The sequence below is a fragment of the Eulemur rufifrons genome, chromosome 7 (assembly GCF_041146395.1).
Source record: "Eulemur rufifrons isolate Redbay chromosome 7, OSU_ERuf_1, whole genome shotgun sequence".
NCBI classification, from domain to species: Eukaryota; Metazoa; Chordata; class Mammalia; order Primates; family Lemuridae; genus Eulemur; species Eulemur rufifrons.
In genome coordinates, this window is record NC_090989.1 from 101,712,829 (window position 1) to 101,737,085 (window position 24,257).

Here is a 24,257-nt window from a genome sequence, read left to right on the forward strand (position 1 = left end):
GGTTCCAATAGATTAAGCAATTTACCTATAGTCACACAGCCAGGACCTGGGGGTTTCTAGACTTAAGACCAAGATTTTTGACTCTGTGTTCTAATTTTTCCTTACCCTGTTATGCTTCGACAAATGACTATGAAATTGGATTAAAGGAGCCACTGTTCTACATCCTAACAAAAAGAAAATGAACTCTAAATAATTGCTCATATTTAGGTTCAAGCTGGTGAATAAGTTCAGGGAGAAGGGCCTTAGCTCATGGTTTGAGATTTGCAGCTGCCCAAAACCTGTAACTGAATTTGACTTTGAATCAGTCAAAGGGGGTATTTTCAGCTTCATTTTGCTTGGGGTTTGTGTGCACTCTGATTAAATGCAACCAATATCTGCTCTTTCCTATTCATCTTGTCAAGTAAGAGGCTTTCCTTCCCTCCCTGAGAGGAACACTTGAATCTCATCAAAGTGAGTGGCAGGGGTTTTACTTAACACATATGGCAAACCAAAAAGAGAGGGCAGGAGATCTCCAGGAGCGAATCCAGAGAAGCTTCTAACAAAGAGGACAGTTAATTTGTAAGTAGAGGACCAGAGGAAAAATCATCAGCCACACTGGCACTATCCACTGAGAAAACACTGTGAAGGAGATAAGCTGAGGCGTCTTGGTGTCTCGTAGCAGGAAAGCGTGGAGCTTTTGAAGACTATTTCATGCACACAGGACTCGGGAAGAGGTGGCCACATGCTCTTACCTGGTGCAGGTGGGGCAAGACCCCTTACCTCTGTGTGCTCTTTGGTATGGAGTTTGTAAAGCTAAAGAGCTCTTTTAGGGTATTCTTCTTAGGAACATGTTTGAATCTTTTATTGGAAACTGCTCTCAGACAAAAATAAGAACATGTCCTCTTTTGATGTAAAACATCTGACTTCTCCAGGAGGTAGGTTCTAAGTCAGAAAGTTATGTCTTTTATTTGCCAATATGAGTTTCTGTAGGGCTGATACCACATCAGTGAAGGCACAGTAGATGAAAAATGCTCTGCTAACAGTTTGGTAACAAAGCAATTTAATTTGCCTCACAGCTCCCTCGCCCTAGGGTTAAATCTGGTTTAGATTCCCCCAGAGAAATATCTTAGAAGTCCCAGATACAAAGTTCCCAGAAAGTTTTGCCCTATCCCGATATTATCAATGAATTCTCCCTTTTATTGAATGCCTATCGTTTATACAGTCCCGGGTACTATAAGATAATCCTTGGGATCCCAGGCCACCTCAGCCTTGGGTTACAAGAGGGTTACATGAGGAAATACAACCTTGCCCCTCCCCTATTCATGCAGGGCCATCAGCCATCCACAAAGTTCTGCTCAACAACTTCCAGGGGCATCAGCTCCATTCACAATTAGGACCAACAACCACAGCACATCTGCTAGGAATTGCTGCCTCTGTGGGGCCTCATTTCACTGTCTGTTGGTGTCCCTTAAAAGGAGCCCCGCTGTGTCTACCACAAAAACGATCGGCTCTTCTGGGCTCTTCCACTTACGCCCCCACAAACTCTGAGCACCATGCCAGGCACCTCCACATCCTTTCAGAGGCTCCGCAGCCCTTTGTAGCCCATGCTGTGGCTGAAGCACAAAGTAGGCACATCTCTCTGCCTTCCTGGGCTACACCCTGTTAGCAGGGCTCTAAAGCAATACTTTTTTGTGCCTGTTGTTTTATGGTGGTTTTATTGAAAACAGCTATTTCAATTATCACCATGTAGCCCCCAGTGCTCCTCCCCAAAGGGCTAGACTGGGAACAAAAGCCAGTGACAGTGACGAGCACCATGCGCACTCCTCCTTGCCCCTCCTCCCACCCTCAGCCATTCTGAGGTTCTGTTATGAAGCTTGTCTTGCCTGCATCATTCTCTCTAGAGCAAGTTCTAAACATATTTAAGGATGTGTTAAGGATAATTTTCTTTGTTACTTTATTATAATAGTTTCCTATTGCTGCTGTAACAAATTACAACAAACTTAGTGGCTTAAAACAACACAAATTTATTGACTTATATTTCTGGATGTCAGAAATCTGAAATGGGTCTACGGGGTTAAAATCAGGTGTTGGCAGGGTTGAGTACCTTCTGGAGGATCTAGGGGAGAATGGACTTTCTTACCTTTTCTGGATTCTAGAGACTGCCTCATTCCTTGGCTCCTGGGGCAATGGCTGGCCAAGTCCTTCTCAGGATGCTGCCTCTCTGGTTTTCTCTCTTCTGCATCCCTTTTCCACTTATGAGGAACCTTGTGATTACATTGGGCCTATCTGGATAATGCCAGCTAATCTCTCCATCTCAAGGTCATCTAATTCCTTAATTCCATGTACAATCTTAATTCCTCCTTGCCATGTAACGTAACATATTCAGGGGTTCTGGGAATTAGGACATGGACATCTTGCATTATTCTTCTTATCAGGTACTTTGTTGAAAGCATAACTCAGTGAAAGCTACTCATGAGGGTTTTGCATGTGCAATGGTCAGGGTGGGCCTGATGAGTGAACGTAAGTTACTTGGGGTTTCTTTACAGATCTGCGCTTGTCCCTGGAGCATATGTCAACTACTGTCTGGCTACCATAACTAAGGCGACCACTTTCTGTCCTTGCAAAAGCTCACTGCTACCACACACTAACCTACTCTTTCCTTCTTGTAATCTTCCAACCCCCAAACTCTTTGAGTTTGTCATCTGATCAGCTGCTGGAGGTGCTGTCCTGATTTTGGAAAATCTTTTAAAGGTCTAAAATGGATACTCTCATTCACATACTAGATTCCAACAGGTGAGCAAATAGTGAGCTACTTTATGTCTGAAAAATATCTCCCCTGCTGGTTAGCATATTCTGGATGGAAACAATTATCATGACCTAGAAATATCACCTTGGCCACATCAATTGGTCCTTACTTTGACCTGGCAAAGGCCTTTCTTACAAAGTAGGGACAGCACAACTGGGACTTCCATGCACTCTCTCCATTGATTTAATGACCCACAGGTTTCCAGACCACCTAAACTGATCTCAGTCCACTCTCACCTCAACATGAGGGACCTTCATGACACAGGAAAACCAAGATGGTACGAATGACAAGCAGATAGGGTCAAAGCCACAAGTTAGAGGAATTCTCACCCTCCCCACCACAACCACTGTAGGTCTGTGTGCAGCTGGACAGTTATCTCAGCTTCAAGGATCACTCTTGGATCACTGAGATATTTTGGATGTTTTGTATGATATATGTGGTACCTGCGTATACAGGTTGTCCAGTTTTCACCCTAACAGAAATGAATTTCCAGGTTTGATTGATAAAGTGATGCTAACTGGGTTTCCCTTGCATCTTATCCAAGAATTTTTATTTCACTTCATTTCTGTGTCTGTTTATGCTTTGGTGTACGTGCACACACACACACACACACACACACAGCACTAACACCACAGCTAGTCCTTGGTAGCACATGTTAAAACAAAACAAGCTCCAACCAAACAATACACCAGCAAGTTTTCCCAGATTCAGACATGGGCAGCTCATTTTCTCTGAAAACATGATATTCAGAATAAGCATCTCTTGAGAATACCAGAAATCTTGCAGAAATTCCCATCTTGGCATAATTTTGATCCCATTTATATGAAAAATATGAGAACTTTAACTTAATATAAGATGGAAATGTAACCCATTTACAATATCTGTATACCCTAGACAAATAATAAGTTGTCATTCTCATGTGGTGCGAATGTATCTCCCAAGTTTGAATTTCTCATTTTGCAATTCCCTTGAGAAGGAGAATCTCGAGAGGAAAGTAAGAAACAGCTAGAGGCAGCAAGTGGTTCCCATGTCTCACAGCTAATTTGAGCATCAGTGATACCCTAAGCAGCATCCTGCTGCCATCCATAATGAAGAACATGCTTATTTCTAATTTGTAGCATTCCTCCCCTTTCTGATTATACAAGATGGGTTCATTCATTATTAATCTAGTTTGTCAGACAGCACGGCCCTTCAAGTGTCAGGCTTCCTTGTTTCCAGGCAGTGAGTTTTTACCAGAGCAATGAAATTTCAGAATGCACAGATCAGCAAGCTCTCATTTGCACCTGATTAAAGTTGGATAGACCAATTTCGTAGCCTTAAAATAATTCTACATGAAGCAGCAGAATGCTTTCTATACTTGTCCTTATTATTGGAAAGGAAGTGGAATAAAAAAATCATTAATTTTCTTCCAAACTGCACCTAATTTAAAAAGGAGTGGGAAAAAGAAAATGATCCCTCTTTGTCTACACCAAATAACCTAAAAGTTGAAAATAGCAAAGGAGACACAAACTCCAAGTTTACTTTAAAGAAAGTCAATATTTAAACACACACGTACAAACAGGTATGTACATATGCACATACACATACATACAATGACCATAGCTTTATGGAACTTACAGCTTAATGTTAACCAACCAGATCATGATATCATGTTGTCATTCAAACAGAGAGCTGGGCTCACCAAATGAAGATTTAGATTGGTATAATTCTCAGAAAATGCACTTGAACGAATGATCTGTTTATGTTTCATGTCTGGGCTCCAAGGCATATCTGGAGAGAAGAAAAAAATAACACATTATAAGAAACAAAGATACTGTGCATTTCAGAACCATTATTATTATGTAAAAGACTGAGAAATAGACTCTAGCCTATTACTAAGCCATTTGAATGAGCACTGGAACTATTTTTCTTTTGTAACCAACTAGCTTTGGAGGATGTGGGTAAATAAAAGGACTGGGTGACAAAAGCTTGAACTAAATACAGGCAAACCTTGGAGATATTTTGGGTTCGATTACAGACCACCACAATAAAGCAAATATCACAATAAACTGAGTCACACAAATTTTTTGATTTCCCACTGTATATAAAAGTTATGTTCATACTATATTGTAGTTTGTTAAGTGTGCAATAGCATTATGCCTAAAAAAACCAATACACATGCCTTAATCTAAAAAATATTTTATTGCTAGAAAATGCCAATTATCATCTGAGACTTCAGTGAACTGTAATCTTCTTGCTGGTGGAGGGTGTTGTCTCGATGTCTGACTGATCAGGATGGTGGCTGCTGAAGATTGGGATAGCTGTAGCAATTTCTTAAAATAAGACAACAATGAAGTTTGCTTTATCAATTGACTCTTTCTTTTATGAAAGATTTCTCTGTAGCATGTTATGCAGTTTGATAGCATTTTACTCACAGTAGAACTACTTTCAAAATTCGAGTCAATCCTCTCAAAGCCTGCCACTGCTTTATCAACTCAGTTTATGGAATATTCTAAACATTTTGTTGTCATTTAAAAAATGTTCACAGCATCTGCACTAGCAGTAGATTTCATTTCAAGAAACCACTTTCTTTCTCATCCATAAGAAGTAACTCATTTTTCAAGTTTGATCATGAGATTGCAACAATTCAGTCACATCTTCAGGCTTCACTTCTAACTGTAGTTCTCTTGCCATTTCTGCCACATCTGCAATTACTTCCTCCACTGAAATCTTGAACTTCTCAAAGTCATCTATGAGGGTTGGAATCAACTTCTTCCAAAATCATGTTAAATATTGATGTTTTGATCTCCTCCCATGAATCATGAGTGTTCTTAATGGCATCCAGAATCTGAATCCTTTCCAGAAGGTTTTCAATTGACTTTGCCCAGATCCATCAGAGGAATCAATATCTATGGCAGCTATAGCCTTATAAAATATATTTCTTAGACAATGAACTTGAAAGTCGAAATTACCCATTGATTCATGGGCTGCAGAATGGATGTTGTGTTATTAGACATGAAAACAACATTTATCTCCTTGTACATTTCCATCAGAACCCTTGGGTGACAAGGTGTGTTGTCAGTAAGCAGTAATATTTTGGAAAGAAATCTTTTTTTATGTGCAGTAGGTCTCAACAAAGGGCTTAAAATATTCAGTAAACCATGCTGTGAACAGATGTGTTTTCTTCCAGGCTTTGTTTATAGAGCACAGGCAGAGATTTAGTGTAAATCTTAAGGGCCCTAGGATTTTTTGAATGCTAAATGAGTATTGGCTTCAACTTAAAGTCATTAGCTGCATTAGTCCCTAATGAGAATCAGCCTGTCCTTTGAAGCTTTGATGCCAGGCATTGATTTCTCCTCTCTAGCTATTAAAGTCCTAGATGACATCTTCTTCCAATAGAAGGCTGTTTGTCTACATTGGAAATCTGTTGTTTAGTGTAGACAGTTTTATCAATTATCTTATCTAGATCTTCTGGGTCACTTGCTACAGTTTCTACAACAGCACTTGCTGCTTTATCTTGTAATTTTATATTATGAAGATGGCTTCTTTCCCTTAACTTCATGAACTACCCTCTGGTAGCTTCAAACTTTTCTTCTGCAGATTCCTCACCTCTCTCAGCCTTTGTGGAATTAAATAGAGTTAGGACCTTACTCTGGGTTGGAATTAAGGGAATGTTATGTCTAGTTTGATCTTTTATCCAGACCACTCAAACTTTCTCCATATCAGCAATAGGACTGTTTCACTTTTTCATCATTCATGTGTTCACTGGAGTAGCACTTTTAATTTCCTTCAAGAACTTTTCCTTTGCATTCGCAACTTAGGTAACTGGTACAGGAGGCCTAGCTTTTTCCCTACCTTGGCTTTCAACATGACTTCCTCACTAAGCTAAATCATTTATACCTTTTGATTTCAAATGAGAGACTTACCACGCTTCCTTTCACTTGAACACTTACAGGCCATTGTAGGGTTATTAATAGGCCTAACTTTAATATTTCTGTATCTCAAAGCATAGGGAGGCCTGAGGAAAGGGAGAGAGGTGGGGAAACAGCCTGTTGATGGAGCAGTTAGAATACACACATTTATTGATTAAGTTCACCATCTTATAAGGGTGAAGTTTATGCACCCCAAAACAACTACAACAATAACATCAAAGGTCACTGATCATAGATCACTGTAACAGACATAATAATGAAAAAGCTTGGAATGTGACACAGAGACACAAAGTGAGCCCACACTGTTGGAAAAATGGTATCAATAGACTTCTTCAATGCAGAGTTGCCACAAACCTTCAATTCGTCAAAAAAATAGTATCTACAAAATGCAATAAAATGAAGTATGCCTATATAATATGAACACATTTCCATCTATGACTGTTGAGAGTTGACCTTCTTTTCTTCTTTGTACTTATCAGAAATCCAATACTTTTGTCAACTAAACACTCTCTGGTCTGGTTCTTTCCCCTGGGATGGAGGTATCCACATATGAGGCAGGAAAGCCCTTCACAGTTATGACTTTTGTCTTGGTACTATTAATACTTTCAAGAGTGTTTGGGTAAAGAGGAACAGTGATAGTGTGGAGGCTATGGGAGATTCTTTGTGTGAACTCACCAGCCCAAAAAATTAAGTGGACAGAGTAATCCTGGGTCAAGCCTGCACCTAGTACTGGGACAAAGAGAACAGACTGCAACTATTAGGAATATTCAGGAAACCTCATTTGCCTAAAGGGCGTAGCTGAAAAATCCTTGACACAGATTATCAAAAGTTTCATCCCCGAAATTTAAAGGAAACAACAAAGGTAATTGGGGTTCCCAACTGAGGAAATTTGGCAATGTCTGAAGACACTTTTGGCTGTCACAACTGGGAAAAAGAGCCTTGTATTGAGCAAAGACAAAAGGGATAGATTGAGAGAGAGCTAGCCAGTCTTTGCTACAACCTCACTCAGCATCAATCTTTTTTCATCTGTGAGGTAGACATCATAATACTTTAGTAAATTACTGTAAATATTAAATGAGATAATGTATGTAAAATACTTATCACAGTGCCTGGCATATAGTAATGCCTCAGTAAATTATCACTATTATTAGCATTATTATATTATTCTTGTGTATGTAAATACATATGTAAGTTTATTATAAATTTTATGATGAAGCACATAATTTACAAATATTAATAGAACATGTAATATTCTTTATTATAAATTCTATATAACCAATTGATTCTTACAGAATGCTGTCACTGATTTTTTCTGAACTCTTGTATCCATAGCCAACCTATGGCTGCAAGTCACAAATAAATGTAGTTCTAACATAAGCATTAGTGTTTTTTTTTTGTAATGGTATCAAGGAAAAGTGACTTGAAATTTTTGGGAAACCTTAAAAGTGAATTTCTGAGAAACTTCAAGCAAGTGATGTTAGTGAAAAATGATGTGAGGAAGAATGTACAGAGCTCAGTGTGGCAGCAGTAAAAATTCCGGGCTGACTCGTTCTTTAGCAGAATGGAAACATGAAAGAACATATTACAAAGAAAAGTTAAAGACAAAGCAATATAAAACTCAGAAAACAATCTTGATGACTAAAGCCTAGAGCAACACTGTCCAATAAAAAATGTAACATGAGTCTCACTTGCAATTTTAAATTTTGTAGTAGCCACATTAAAGAGTAAAAAGAAACAGGAAAATTAACTTCAATAATATACTTAGCCTGACATATTAAAAATGTCACCATTTCAGCCTATAACCAATGTAAAAACTGTGAAATGAGGTAGTTTCTTTATTAAGTCTTCAAAATTGAGTGTATATTTTAAACTATAACATATCTTAATTTGGACTAGCCACATGTCATGTGCTTAATAAATCCATGTGGCTAGTGACTACCATACTGGACAGCAAATTATAGAGTATGTTGTAAAAATGTCAAAAATGACAAAAATAAGCCTTTAAAGCCATGTCCAGAGCTGAAGGGTAAGAGAGAAGATACAGGTCTGTTGATATGGGAAGATTATTTAATGTTAGTACTCCTAAATTATTTTTTAACTCCCCTCCTTTTTTTCATGAAAACTTATTGCCCAGCCAGTGTGGTTAGATCTCACTTTGGTTTGAGGTACTTAAAAGTCAAAGTATGTGATAAAATATGAAGAGATCATTTTGAGTACTAATAATAAATTAAAATATCTGTCATGGGACAAAATACGTTTTAGAGAATTGAGAGATTCTTGAACAGGTGGGGGAATTGTGCGTGGCAACAGGGGTGTGGAGAGACTAACACCTGGAAGAATCAAGTATGTCCAGATTTTAAAGGAGGTGGACCTGTGGGCTCCATGCGAACTTGATATGTCCCTTTGTGAAAGTCAAGCTTTGAGTCTTAGGTTTCTTATCTGTAGAGTAGGAGGCTGGATCACATGAATTCCATGTCCTCTTCGTGTTTTAACAGTCTGTGAATAAGTAAGATTATCCAAAGATGGGCATTTGAGCATCGAGAAAGAAAAGAGATGATCTTCAGGGTCCAGCAATAGTTTATGAAAAACAAGTAATGCCAGCTCACCCTCATTTCCTCTAGTGAGAGGGTCTCTAGTCTCACACTGTCAGGGAAAGGCTAGGGTCATAGCACACCTGGATTTTGGCAAGAGTTTTTGAACTTATCGTTAATGAGCATGTACTATTCATTTAACATTAATTCAACAGGTACTTATTGAGTATCTACTATATTTTGGATACTGGGAATGCCGTAGTAGATAACATGTCTCTTAAGAAACTAATTATGCAAACCTGACTATGGAACAATGTGTAAGGTGTATGAAAGTAGGTTTCAGAGGTCACTTAACTCAGTTATGAGACATTACAGAAGATTTTCCTCTTGAAAATGGCTTCTAAGTGGACTCTTAAAAATGTTAGCCAGAAAAGACTTTGAGGTGTGAGATCAAGAAGAATCTCTCAGGAGGAAGAAATAGTGGGTCTGAAAGGCTCAAAAGTTGGGACAGGGCTAACTTATAGATCAGTGCTTCTCAAACTTGAATATGCACATTAATCAACTGAGGATCTTGTTAAAATGCAGATTCTGATTTTAGAGATCTGGTGTGGGCTCTGACATTCTGCATTTCTAAGAAGCTCCCTGACAATACTGGTGCTAAGGGCCCGTGGAGCTCTCTGTGAGCAGCACTGTAGGTAAGAAGGCAAAAGAGGAGGACATTTTTTGAATCATGGAGGGCTCTGTAGGTCATGTTGAGAGTTTTGAACTTTCATTTCAAGAGCATTTAGTAGAGACAATATGCAATCTGCCTTGTGCTTTTCAAAGATCACTTTGACAGCAATGAGGAGAATGAGTTGAAATGAGCAAATCTGGAAGCAGTCAGTTGAGAATTGAGAAGATCTTGCATAAACTACTAGAGACGTAATGGGGTCTGGATCAGGAAGGTGGTTGATAGAAGGTCTGATTGATAGAACTCAATGATAATGAGCTTGGTATGGGGGCTGAAGGTACAGCAGAGATCAGGAAAAAGACCCTGACAACTGGGAGCCTCAGCTTGGACAATTGGAGGGAGGTTAATTTACTGAACAGGGAAAACAGGAGAAGGAAGCAGTTTGAGGGAGACTGTCATTAGCATTCTTGCTGAAATGGAAGTATTTATTACAGGACATCTATATGGAGATGTCCAGTATGCAGCTGAATATACAGGCCTGGTACTCAGAAAACTATGTGAGCTACAATTATCAATTTAGAAGTCATTAGCATAAAATGAGTAATGGAAGGCTTGAGAGTGGATAAGATCTCCCAGGGGAAGAGAAGATTTAGAAGCTTCCCACAAATGCAGCTTCCCAAGATTCCAGTCCCTGGAAATTGATTCCATAGATGTGAGTATGGCTCTGGAATTCCTTATTTTAAAATAGACCTCTAGATATTAACAGTTCTATCTGCAGCTGAGTTCTTAAACTTGGATTATGTTGCCTTCCAGCTTTGAGTTTTTGAAATAACGGTTTCATCCCTAGGATCCTTATATGTTCATTTGTATAGAGACAAAGGCAACCCAGCAACCACCAGCATTACAATGACACCTTTCCTAGTTTTCCATCTTCTGTTTTCTGGAATATGGTTTCCTTTTGCAGATGCCACCCAGCAGATAGCCACCTGTCACATGTTTTCTCCATGCTTACAAGATGATATAGTAGGATTTACCAGAATGGCTTGTGAAGTAGGAAAGCCACACCATTAACAAGCACAAGGCTCAGTGGCACAAAGGTCAACCAGCCTTTCCTTAATTGAAGAAAAAGCAAACATGCATGTTTCTTATATAAACACTGCTAGTTAACATTTAACTCAACCCTCATGATTCATTAAGAAAAGGAAATTCAATAAAGTCAGGCAGATGTGACTACAGGAAAAACTGCCCCTGATGAATCTGGCTATTTCCATAAGTTTGAATAAAAGAGAAATCAATTTCTGAAATAAAAATGCTAAATATAGACTGTGGCCATCATTATAAATACTGTTTATTTTTGGTTTTATTCCTATAGCGACCATCTTTTACATCTTACACAACTGTGTGTCTTCAGTCCCTTGTAATACTTATTAAAGAATCGCACTGTGTTTGAGCTTTAAACTTTTGGGTCAGAAAGTGAATAGTGATGGCTAAAATCCTAGCTATTTCTTATTTCCAAAACCAAAAATTGATTTTTTAGGAGACGCACTTTGTGGGTCAGAATTTGTGGGAAACAAAGTAGGCACAATAAATTGGCAGCAGAGAGGAGGAAGAAAGTAATAGAAAACAGACATAAGACCTGGAAAAATGTAGTCGTCTGGGACCATTTAGTGAAGGGGCAGACAGTTCTACACACCTCAACAGTCTCTGGGGCATCCCTGGGTCAAAGAGCATCATCTGTTTTATAAAGCTTTTTATCCAAAGAAGTTTTAAAAGATGCCCCTAAATAGTGTTTGTGTCTAAAAGACAGAAAAAGATGCCTTGCCAGGAGTGAACAGGGTGCTTGGGAGAAAAGAAATGTTTAGAGATTTAAAAAACCCAGAGATTCGTGAGAGAAAAGGGAACAAGAAATGGATGATGGTAGTATTTACATTCTTTAATGTTATACAGCTCTAGGCATATTGCTTTAAACAATTATAAAGAAAATTATAAGGAAAATGAAAAGAAGTCCAAGCACACACTGCAAAGTGGCAAAGCTGCAGGTGAACCATTTCTGCATGACTTTGGACTTAAGAAATGAGAGCATGGTGGGTTTCATACTGTCTTTAACCAAGGCTTCCCCTGGGAATTGTGGGCAGCAGCCCCATTGCCCTCTCTTCTAGCCACGTCTCCACCCTGCTGAGCCAGATAAACACCACTGTGGTCATTTTCCTCTCCCCTCACTCTAAGGCAATCAGGTACAAGAGGGTGTGAGCTTGGAGGATGAAAGTGCCAGCTGAAGGCTGAAGGACCCTGTCAAGACAATGGCAGTGAAGTCAGCCTACCAAAAAGCAGGTCAGAGACTTCAGACAGAAATAGAAGGAATCCACCAATGAACAGTTAATGCAGGGACAGTTAGTGTATGGGGCCATGCCAATAGTTCCATCTTCAAGGTGAACCCAAGTACCATTTACGAATTGGTTCATCCATTATTTGGACGGTTTTGTGCATGTCCTGTCTTACCAGCTAGCTCTGAAAATAGTCTAAAGAACACGATTAGAACCATTATAATTCATGGTAGCTAATTATTCTATCGTTTCCACCAGCCTTAGTAGAGTCCTTAGTATACCTCTAAAAGGTATACATCGTACTTTTTGTTTAATTGTAGTACAGAAACTAAAATCTATGAGGGCAAAATTGGAAGGGATCTTATGACCATGGGATCAGGATGTGGAAAAGAGAACAAAGCATAAGGCTTGAATACTTGATGTACTACATACCCAATATTCCCACTTTCTTTCTGTTTAATTTGCAGAGGGAACTCTGTCATAAACCAAAATGTGCCAGAATACTTTCTGATTCACTTATGCCATAATTAGAATATTTTAGTGAATTTGGGGATTTTTTTGCTAGAGTAAAAAGAGCAAAATCCTCCCTCCCTCTCTTCCTCTCTTCCTCCCTCGCTTTCTTCCTTCCTCGCATTCTCTCTACCTTCTCCCTAAAAAAATTTTTTTTGAGCTTGTGCTAAGTCATGTGCTCAGTCTGGAAGCAAAAACATAGGTTTCTGTTTCGAGACCCTAACGTGATGATCAGACTTGAGTTTTATGTCTTGGTGACTGAGGATCAAGTTGAAAGCTAGGCTGGGCTAAGGTGGCCAGACCCTGGGCTATGCTAAGGAGAGTGAATTTTCTCATATAATGTGCAGAAGGGAATTATTAAAGATTTTATATGCAATACAAGTTATATTAAATTTTATGACTTTCATTTTTGAAAGAAACTTAGTATCATACAATTGATACTATTTTCAATTCATGCTTTGTTGTATTTGCTAACAAGAAGTGTTATGTAATAAAGCATTCTTTTCTGCTTCCAGGTTTCCATGGTGTTCCCACATCTCACATCTTGAAACTTTACATGAAATTGTTAACTATGGTAGAAATAGAAGTCTATAGCAAGTGGACTCTGTTATCAGTGATTAACTAAGAAATTATTGTAAGTTTTTTCCCAAGGTTGGAAAAAATTATTTCTCCAGGTGCCACTGACTGGTTGAATATAACCCTTGGGCTACAGAGAAGCAGAAGTTTGGTGGGGGAGGGCATGGGCTTTGGAGTCAGCTGGTCTAAGTTCTGAATTTTCTTCTTGGCCCTGGGTAAGCTTAGTTATGTGAGTCTCAGGGGTTTTTTTTTTTTTTTTTAAATAAGTGTAAAGTTGGGGTTACAGGATCATTTTGAGTATTAAAAATGAAATCATTTATGTAAAGCACTTAGCACATAGTAGTCAGGATGGTGATGGTGATGATGATGTTGAAGTAATGATGGTTTTGGTGGTGATGATGATCGTAATTGGGATTGTGGTGTACCTTCAGAGAGGCAGGAGGGTGTCAGTGGTTAAGACCTTAGAATCAGGAGCCAGACTGTGTGGGTTCAAATCCCGTCCCTACCACTTACTAGCTATATGGTCTTGGGCAAAAGTATTAGTTATCTTTTGCTTCCTAACAAATTACTCCAAAACTAAGTGGTTTAAAACAACACAGATTTATTATCTCATAGTGTGAGTGTGTCAGGAATCTAGGCATGACTTACCTGTGTCCTCTGCTTCTCAGTCTCTCAAAAGACTGCAGTCAAGGGCTTGGCCCAGGGTTTGTGGTTCCATCTGAAGGCTCGACTGGGAAAAGATCCACATCTAAGCTCCCACTCACGTGGTTGTTCGTAGGCTTCTGTTCCTTTAGGACTGTTGGACTGAGAGCCTAATTTCTCTGCTGATTGTTGGCTAGAGGCTGTCTTCAGTTCTTTGCCCTGTGAGCATTTTTGACATAGTAGCTTGCTTCATCACAGCCAACAGAAAAAGAGTCTGTCAGTAATACAGGTGTCACAATCTTTTGTAACCTAATCATGGAAGTGATATCCCATCTGTTTTGCTGTATTCTGTTTGACGTGGGTCATTGGGTCCAGCCCACAGCCAAAGGGAGAGAATTACACAGATTGTGACTGCCAGGAGGGGAGGGGGTTCATTGGGAGCTGTCTTAGAAGTCTGCCTCCATAGCGAGTTGCTTTACCTCTCCGCACCTCAGTTCTTCCAACTGTCAAATGGAATTAATGACAATAACTACTTAGTATGCTGTTGTAAACATTAAATTAGTTAATATTCATAAAGTGTTTTGCCTATCACATAGCAAGCACTCAATAAATGTTTGATATTCTTTTTAAAAAGTATCAATTTATAGTTCTTTTCCCTGCTATCAAAGCATTGGTCCAGTCTGCTTAATGACCCTTGTCACTTTGTGTCAAAAGGTGCTTGTTGCATTGCCAGTTTATAATAGACATGGCAGCAAAGTTCAGGGCAAGAGAGTGGTGTGGGGCCACCAAAAATCCAAGTTCTGTTTCTCTCTTAACAAGATGTGTAGGGAGATAAATCACTTTATCTCTCTGGGTGGCTGGGTCTTTATCTGTGAAATGAGTGCTTCAGAGCTTATCAGGGGTGATATTTATGATATTTAGCAACTGCTTAGGGTCACACACTGGCCAATCAGAGCAGGTGCTCCTGTGAGCAGTGGCCTGGCCGTGCTCATGTGGGCTGGCTGCATGTCAGCCTCAGGAAGTTATCTTTGTAGTTCCTCCAGCCCCAGATATCTGTGACTTATTCCAAATCACAAAGCCCTTGAGTTCTGTTCCCCTTAATTTCATAGCTTTTTACCAAGGTGGTTTACTAAGCATACTAAAACAATCTAAATAAAAGGCCTTTTAATATGATATGATTACCCTGGTCTGTGGTTGTAAACGGTGTGAGCAAATGTATCTAAATATAATCATAGTATTTGGTTTAGGAGCTAATCCCATTAAGAGTGCTTTTAAAACTCAACAAATGTTATTTCAGAGACTCTGTCATTACCAGAATGAAAATTTTGGTCTGAGTTTGTTTCTGGCAGGTCTTCTGGATCATCCTCAGGGAGCTCACATATGCCTTCAAACAAAAATGTCACCCAGTGAGGTAACAATGTCCTTGCTCTGTGTCTGTTGTTTTCAAGACTCCCTGTGTGACTTGTCTCTTCTCTAATGCTTGCTAAGTACCTGATACTTTCCTATGCAGGAAGCTTATATGAACTAATTAACATTTAATGAGAGGAAACTGACTGATTAGATGGCTTTTCATGGTACTTTAGCTAATAAATGTTGTATATACTTTTGACTGCATCTTGTCAGCATGTGGCTTCCCCCTCCGACTGCACCCTTTTTTTTCACAGTTCTGTCCTGCTGTAGGGCTTTCTGCAGTGACCTGGCTGAACAGTTTGCCTTAATTTGAGGAAAGTTTTGAATCAAATTATTGAGGTAAATATTTTACTTAAACTTTGCTTAGAGCAGTAGGTGAAAGAAGCTTCTGAATCCAAATCAAGACCAAATCATTCCAACCATGCTTGATACAGAACACCAAGTTTGATGAAAAGCAAAATCTGCCCAGCAGAGTCCCAGGCAGCTGAAAATGATTTTGCCTTGTTTATGAAGGTAATTAGGGTTGCTAGTGCAGCTTTGGGGGCTCAGATAGAGGGGCAGGGAGGTGTCACTTCAGAAGCCCAGGCGTTTCCTGCAGATTATCCAGATCTAGCCATTCAATACCTTGCCAGTGCCTTCTGAATTATGGAAAGTGCCAGGAGCTGAGCTGCATCAAGATCTTTTACATCAAACTTTTTGGTCAGGTATTATCGTAAAAAAAAAAAAAAAATGAGCAGCACCCCCCATTTATTTATAAACTATCTGGTTCAGTAATTAGTTAACATCTCAAAGCACAAGGGTATGTTGTATACCCTTGGGCTGAGGTTCGGCGTTGATGACAGTGATAAGTCCACATTTTAAAGAATCTCGATGATTTTTGTCATATTTGAGTAAGTCCTCATGGCCCTAACTAACGATGTGGCAGGAATCAAAAGAAACATAAGGTGCCATAAGTAGGACAAGGGTCAGCTCTATCAGTTTCCTGTTGTTCACCTGTGCTTGCCTTATTAGTATTATCTTCAACATTCAGATTCTTTGCAGGAATATTTTAAGCCACAGAACAATTTTTTTTTTTAATTTCAAAGATTGGTTTTGTTAAAACCAGGTAACATAACATATAAATCCACTCAAACAGGGCCATATAAACTGATGTGGGCTGCAAAACAACAAAGTGACAGAATGAGCAAGGGCTCTGCTCCCAACCCTGCTGTGCTGTGGAACTCCCATCTTTTCTCAAGACAGGTCTTACGTGCTATTTGTCACGTGTGGCATAAGGAAGGAAGGACAGCATCAGCATTACCCTACTTATTAGATGTTAAAAAAGCTTACTTCTGCCTTGTTTTAAATTAAAGTTACTATGTTAAGAGAAATTCTAATATTTTCTTTCCACTCACCAGTGGATTGTCTAGAGTGCCCCCTCAAAAACCATGGGTTTAGATTTTATGCCTGAAGACACAATCTGACTCGTTCTATTTATACTGAAATAAGCCTCTAATGGTCTCATTTATTCCTGTCAGTTCCCAGTTCCTTGACCAAGCTACAGAGAGCTGTGCTGACACTTTACATAGTTGGAAGCTTGGGATTCTCTTGCCATATGTGCTGCAAATGGTGGCTGATTTCCCTGGTCTCCCACTAACCATAAGTGAATTAAAAGGTCGGGATGGCTCAGTGCATAATAGGACCTCCATGCACAGGTACCCTGTTCTGTAGGGTGATCTGAAGGTTTCCAAGAAGCCTCTTCAGCTTCTAGAAATCTAAACTTCTTGCTATTGAACCTCTGTTTTATTTTGTTTGTTTTGGGATTTTTTTTTTTTTCGTCATCAGGATGGAGCAGGATGTAGAAAGGGTATAGGATTTGTCATCAGATAAATGTGAGTTCAAGTTCTGGCTTGGGCACATTCTAGCTGTGTGACCTGACACAAATTCCCTAACGTCTCTGAGCTTCATTCTCTTCATCTTTTAATGAGTATAATAATAATACTTGCTTTGCTAAATTGTTGCAAGATTTAGGGGCAATATATATATATATATAAAACATCTAACCCAATACCTGAAGGTAGGCATTCAGTACATGCTAACTATTGATACTCATTGTTATGGTTGTTTTAATTATGCAAATTCTTTTCTAAGAAAGAGAATGTCCTCACACACATGATAATTTTTATCAGAAATTAGTTTATTAGAAATTAATTGCATCCTGATGAATGAAATGAAATGAAAAGGCTGAAATCGATCACAAATCATATACAGGGATCTGCAGGAGACTCGGGGGAAGGGCTGGCTGTGGTTTCAATGAGACTCAGTTACTGAAACGCATTGAGCCCACGGTATGACCATAATCAGGTAGAAAGCCTAGGTCCAACTGGGTGATTAAGTCATAGTGAAAACACAAAGTGCAGCTAGGCTGTGAGGAAAGATAAGCCTCATAAATGTTCTGTACATTAGTGTTTCTTGGGTGCTGTGTTCTAAAGCAGCTGTAATAAGATCAAAGGCAGGAGAACAGGGTGCCTCCCTTTGGAGTTCACTCTTATCAGTCTTGTATCAGTAAGTAAAATTAGGTGTTATAACAAACTCCCAGTCTCAGTGGCTTAATATGAAATGTTTATTTTTCACTTCCCTCCCAGTTCAGCGTGGGTTCGCAAGCAAGTAGCCTTCCACATGCACATTCAGCAAGCCAGATTCCTTCCAGCTTGTGGCTCCATCTTCCTCTGGGTCCTCTCATTTCAGTTGAAGACAAGGAAAAAGCAAGGCTCATACTTGGGAAGCTTTCGTGAACAAAGTTTAGAAGGAATGCATAGCACTTCTGTTTATGTTCACTTGGCCAAATCTCAATCGTATGTATATGCCTAACTAGAGGAGAGACTTGAGATGTTCTAGCTATGTTATCAGAAAGGAAGAGGAAATATAAATATTGGTGAACAATTGCAATTTGCTATAAATGCGAATTGTAAGTCAAACCTTTTGGACTTACCTCTGATAATAATTGATAGTAAGCAATCAATTTCATATTGATATACAGTATACACCTACACACCCACAGAAGTTGTAAAACAGTATTTGTTCCTGTATCATGTTAAACCCATTGATATTTTCTATTCTGTCATATTTCACTTAAAAATGCTAGTTGTGCCACAATTAATTTCACAATCTGGCAGAGTGAAAAATGATATTCTAGATTGTAAGCCTGAATAGATTAATAATACCCCACTAGTTACTAGCAGAGATAGAGAATGAGGCCCCTCCTGCAATGATCAGGGTGTGGGGTATCTGAGAGCATTTGCTGGGGGTTCCTGTGATGAAAAACCTGGTGGATGGGTCGGGAGCCGCAGAACTCAGTGACACCACCTGTGCAGCGTAGGGTTCCACCTGGGATGAGACTCAGGATTCAAATGCTTCCCTTTCAACACAACCACCTTGAAATGTAGTTAAAAATAAAAGCCGAACAAAACTAAACATAGATCCTTGATACTCAGGTGAATGTTTCTCCTTATCTCCTCCAACACGTACAAGTTGTGAAACAGAATGCCATTCTCATTAGCTGTACTTCATACCATATCCTTTTGCCCCCATCATGTGAGAAATTGGTATCTCACACTTCAGACACCATTCTAAGAAAGTGGCCATTGGCCAATGAAACTAAGAAAATTGCTCCTGTAGGATGATCCATGAGTATACACTTTTAATATTAGTATATTAATATTGTGGTGTAAATATGTAATCCTCCATAGTTCATTGCACAGTGCTTGCTATTACAGTGGTATTGAATTTCCACCTGGGAATTGAAGTATTGAGCCTTATCGATAAGGGAAAACCAAAGCAGGCATAATGAAAGCCTTCATATATATGTTTTCATTGTAGGCATAGAAATTCTAGGAGGTACCAAGTCATGGTTGCATCTGTAAATCATACAGTGCATGTAAAAGGAATTGTGTACAGCATTTAATCTGAGAGAGAATATTCTCTTCCAATTCTCCCTGCTCTCCCCAACTCCATCAACCAGTCTTAGAATGAAGTTTATTTTTCATAGTGTGGCTATAGTTTATTGTTTTGAATATTAAAGTAACCTGGCTTTAAAAAAATAAGTAATCTAGCTCTATGTGGATTGCTGGTTTTCTAATTTTTAGAAACCCAATTACAAAATTAGTTAATAGGTGAGGGGCAACATAAAACAAAAACTTAATTGGCTTTATATTCATGGCAGCTGTGTGTAATGAATATCAATTAGCATTTGTTTAACAAAAATTCACTTTCAGGTATGTACTTAATGAGTAGCTGATATATCAATAGAAAGCAAGAGGCAAAATTTCAAGTGACTGAGATGATCAGACCACATGAGATGATGAGCAGAGACCCTGAGACTTTTGTGACATACCTCATTATAGGCTCTGGTCACTACAGTATACCACCAGGCAAATGCTTAAGTTAGATCCTTCTGTTTATATTGGCTTTAATGCCACTGGCAAGACATGTTTTAACCATGCTAAAATCTGTGTCTCTTGAGGCTGACTTCACTTGGGCCCAGTTAACCTGCCACATATGGAATTTTGTTTTTATGATTACCAGCATTATATTCATAGTTGAACTGGCTCAATGAAAGTCTTCCGCAGTTCCCTATCCCATTAGAAAGAATGGCATTGGACACAGTTGTCTTTATGAATGACATCATCATTATAATAAGAACTGTGGAGTCTTCAATTTAAGCTGAGAATCACACAGACCTACCTTCCCTTGCCTTTCAGAGTGTTCATGGAAAAATAAAACCACTGTAAGGGGTAGCAGTTGATAATTAAAACTTTGAAACTTTGATAAGTTAATGGTATTATTTTACAAAGGATAAAAAGATGTTAGCATATACCTTTATCAATGAGCCTTTCAAGTATCTAATTTAAGAAGTAAAAATGTAAGTCTCTTATTAAAGTTTTATGCTATTATTTTATTATGCCCTTGCCCTCAAGTACCCACTCGATCATTTGTTCACTTATTCAACAAATATTTCTAAAGCCTACTATGTGCCAGGCACTCTTCTGGGTACAGGTGAACAAATCAAATAAAAATCCTTGTCCTCTAAGACCTTATACTCCAGAGGGCAATACATGAGTAAGTAAAACTGGATTTGAGGGAAGACAGAAGCTCAGTTTGGGTACAGTTAAAATTGAGTGTAGATGTCAAGTAGGCAGTTGACCATTTGAGTCTGCAATTCAGGGGACGTTACGGTTTACTTCCGGGCTTTTTCAATCCTCCCATGTATTGGGCAATAGAGCCAGGTGTTATAAATTACTAGTGGGGCAGCTACATCCTCAAAGACAGAGGGCCTAATTCCCAGTTAAAGGTCAGGTTTTCTTTTCATGAAGAATGATTATTATGCAGGATGCTTTTCTTAGAATTCATCTTCATGGTCAGCCACCCCCACCCAGTTGCATAACCATAAAGTTCTTTTTTCTGCAGTATCGACCATGATTGGGGGGTTTTGCTTATGACCACAAGCCAACTTAGTATTTATACTTCAGGTATTGATATAAAGATCTATGACATACATAAGCTCAGGGTATAGCCTCTTTGTCCCATGATGTGATAATTATGCATAAATTCATATGACTTATTTCTGCAGGTTTTTGGCCACACTTCTGATAGAAACATAATTAGCACCCCACAACTTGTCAGGAAAAGTGTTCTGTTCTAAACTGAGCCAGTTAGGGCACCAAATGTGGGCATCTGAGGTGGCTGAGAATTCACACTCAGAAACATCAGAGAACTTGGGCTCAGCCCTTATGATAAACACAACACCAAGTGACCGCCCCACTATCTTGGAGAGTGGATTTTTTTCTTTGTGTATGATAGGAGGTTGATGGATTGCGTCTGTTGCAGAGACACAAGGAGAGAAAGGTGACTCAAGTCCCAAAATAGCCCTTCTGAATGCATTAAGAGAAAGCATCTCTGACACAGACAGGAAGAAAAGGAAGAGGGGGCAGGAATCAGTGACAAAATGTTCATAGTGCATTGGTCACCAACATTGATTCATATTAAGTTATTGTCCTCTGCTGAGAATGGCACTGTCCTTTGCTTTTATTTTAAATTATAAAACCCTCTAAAACTGCACAATTACCTGAAGATTAAATTGATTGTCCATTATCTGTATTTTAACAGTCCACTTGGTAAGTGTTTCCTACCATTTCTTCATCACTTCACACCCGGTTGGGGTTTGGAGTGGTTCTTCTGCGTGGCTCTGTTTGATAATGTGGTGGTTATGTATCTGGATTTTCTATAAAAGTAAGAACATAAGTATTGAAGTGAGACCTTTAAATTTGCTTTAAATAGACAAACAATATCTGAAAGAAACTTTAATTGAAGAAATCCCATTCACAATAGCTGCAAAACCCACTACATATATTAAATGAAACTCAATAAGAAATATATAGAAAATATAGGAAAAAATTTCAAAACTAGCAAAGTACATAAAAAGGAGGCAAAAATAGACAAGTAGACTCAATAATGTAAAGATGCAAGTTATCGAGAAAGTGGGGCCTCACGGAGGAGTTGGTGTGGGTTCTCTGTTCAGACTGGCTTCACCATGTCGAAGGTTTCTTTAAGATCACACTGATGTCAGACCCGTGGGTGCCCTAAAGTACTTAGTGTTCCTGAAAGTACACCAGTCACAGCAGGCCTGAGGTTTGCAGCAGAAGAATTTAAAGTTCCTGCTGCAACAAGTGCAATTATTACCAATGATGGAATAGGCATAAATCCTACACAGACTGCTGGAAATGTTTTTCTAAAACATGGTTCAGAACTGAGAATTATTCCTAGAGATTGTGTTGGAAGTTGTTAATATCTGCTACTTGGAGCATACAATTTCCTTTCAGAATAAATATTGATATTTTTTGTTGTAAAATTGTCATCTTATGATTTCTTTCATCAGTGTTCTATAGTTCTCCTTGTACAGCTCATTCGCCTCCCTAGTTAAGTATGTCCTAGGTATTTTATTTTATTTTTTGCAGTTATTGTAAATGGGACTGAGTTCTTGATTTGATTCTCGGCTTAACTGTTATTAGTGTATAGAAATGGTACTAATTTGTGTATGTTGATTTTGTAACCTGAGACTTCACTGAATTCACTTATCAACTCTAAGAGTCTTTTGGAAGAATCTTTAGGGTTTTCCATGTATAAGATCAAATCATTGATAAACAGGGATATTTGACTTCTTCTCTAATTTAGGCACTTTTATTTCTTTGTCTTGCCTGATTGCTCTGGCTAGGACTTCCAGTACTATATTGAACAAAAGTGGTGAAAACAAGCATCCTTGTCCTCTTCCAGTTCTTAGGGGGAATGCTTTCAACATTTCCCCATTCAGTATGATGTTGGCTGTGGGTTTGTCATATGTGGCTTTTATTATCTACAGGTATGTTCCTTCTATGCCTAGTTTATTGAGGGTTTATATCATGAAAGGATGCTGGATTTTTATTTAATGTTTTTTCCACATTTATTGAGAAGATCATATGGTTTTTGTTTTTAATTCATTTATGCAGAGCATCACGTTTATTGATTTACATATGTTGAGCCATCCTTCCATCCCACTCGATTGTGGTGAATTATCTTTTTAATGTGCTTTTAGATTCAGTTTGCTAGTATTTTTTGGAAGATTTTTGCATCTATATTGATCAAGGATATTGGTCTGTAGTTTTCTTTCTTTCTGTTGTGTCCTTTCCTGACTTTGTTATCAGATTAATACTGGCTTTGGAGAACGAGTTAGTGAGGATTCCCTCCATCTTGAGGTTACGTTGTTTCAAAAGTATTTTTTGGTTTCTATCTTGATTTCATCATTGACCTAAAGATTGTTCATCAGCAGGTTGTTTAATTTCCATGTATTTGCATAGTTTTGAGAGTCCTTCTTAGAACCGATTTCTAGTTTTATTCTGCTGTGGTCCAAGAAGGTACTTTATATAATTTTGATTTTTGAAAATTTCTTGAGACTTGTTATGTGGTCTAACATACAATCTATCTTGGAAAATGTTCCATGTGCTGATGAGTAGAATGTATATTCTGCAATTTGAGGGAGAAATGTTCTATAGATATCTATAGATGTTAGGTCTATCTGTTCTATCATGCTGTTTAAATTCTTTCTTGATTTTCTGCCGCGATGATCTAATTCCATCAGTGGAGTGTTGAAGTTTCCCACTGCTATTGATTGCTGTTTTTTACTTTCCTTAAGTCTAGTAGTACTTGTTTTATGAATCTGGGGGGCTCTGGTGTTAGGTGCATATATATTTAGAAATGTTATATCTTCTTGTTAAACTGATCCCTTTATCATTATATAATGACCTTCTTTGTCTTTTTCTAAATTTAAAGTCTTTTTTATCTGATATAAGAATAGCTTCTCCTGCTCACTTTTGGTTCCCATTTGGATGAAATGTTTTTTTCCACCTTTTTACTTTGAGTCTATGAGAATCTGTATTAGTTAAATGGGTTTCTTACAAACAGCAAATATTTACTATGTTTTTAAATCCATTCTGCCAATTTATAACTTTTCAGTGGGGTGTTTAGACCATTTATAGTCAATGTTAATATTGATATGTGTGGTATTGCTCCAGTCATCATGTTGATTGTGACCTAGTTGCTTTGTATTTTCCTTTGTGTTGCTGTTTTATAAGAGCTGTAAGTATTGACCTCTCCTTTTGATATTTAGAATTTAAGTGTTTCTTATAGGGATAGTCTAGTGGTGACAAATCCCATTAGCATGTGCTTCCTTGGGAAAGACTTTATTTCTCCTTCATTTATGCAATTATGTTTTGCAGGATACAAAATTCTTGGCTGATAGTTATTCTGTTTGAGAAGAGTAAGGATAGGACCTCATTCCCTTCTGGCTCGTAAGGTTTCTGCTAAGAAGTCTGTTAGTCTGATGGGTCT

At 38.5% G+C, this 24,257-nt stretch overlaps 1 pseudogene; it reads left to right on the top strand.

Moving 5' to 3' along the window:
* Window positions 1-874: 874 nt before the first annotated feature.
* Window positions 875-22,182, top strand: LOC138385779 (ubiquitin-fold modifier 1 pseudogene; annotated as a pseudogene).
* The last annotated feature ends 2,075 nt before the right edge of the window (window positions 22,183-24,257 follow it).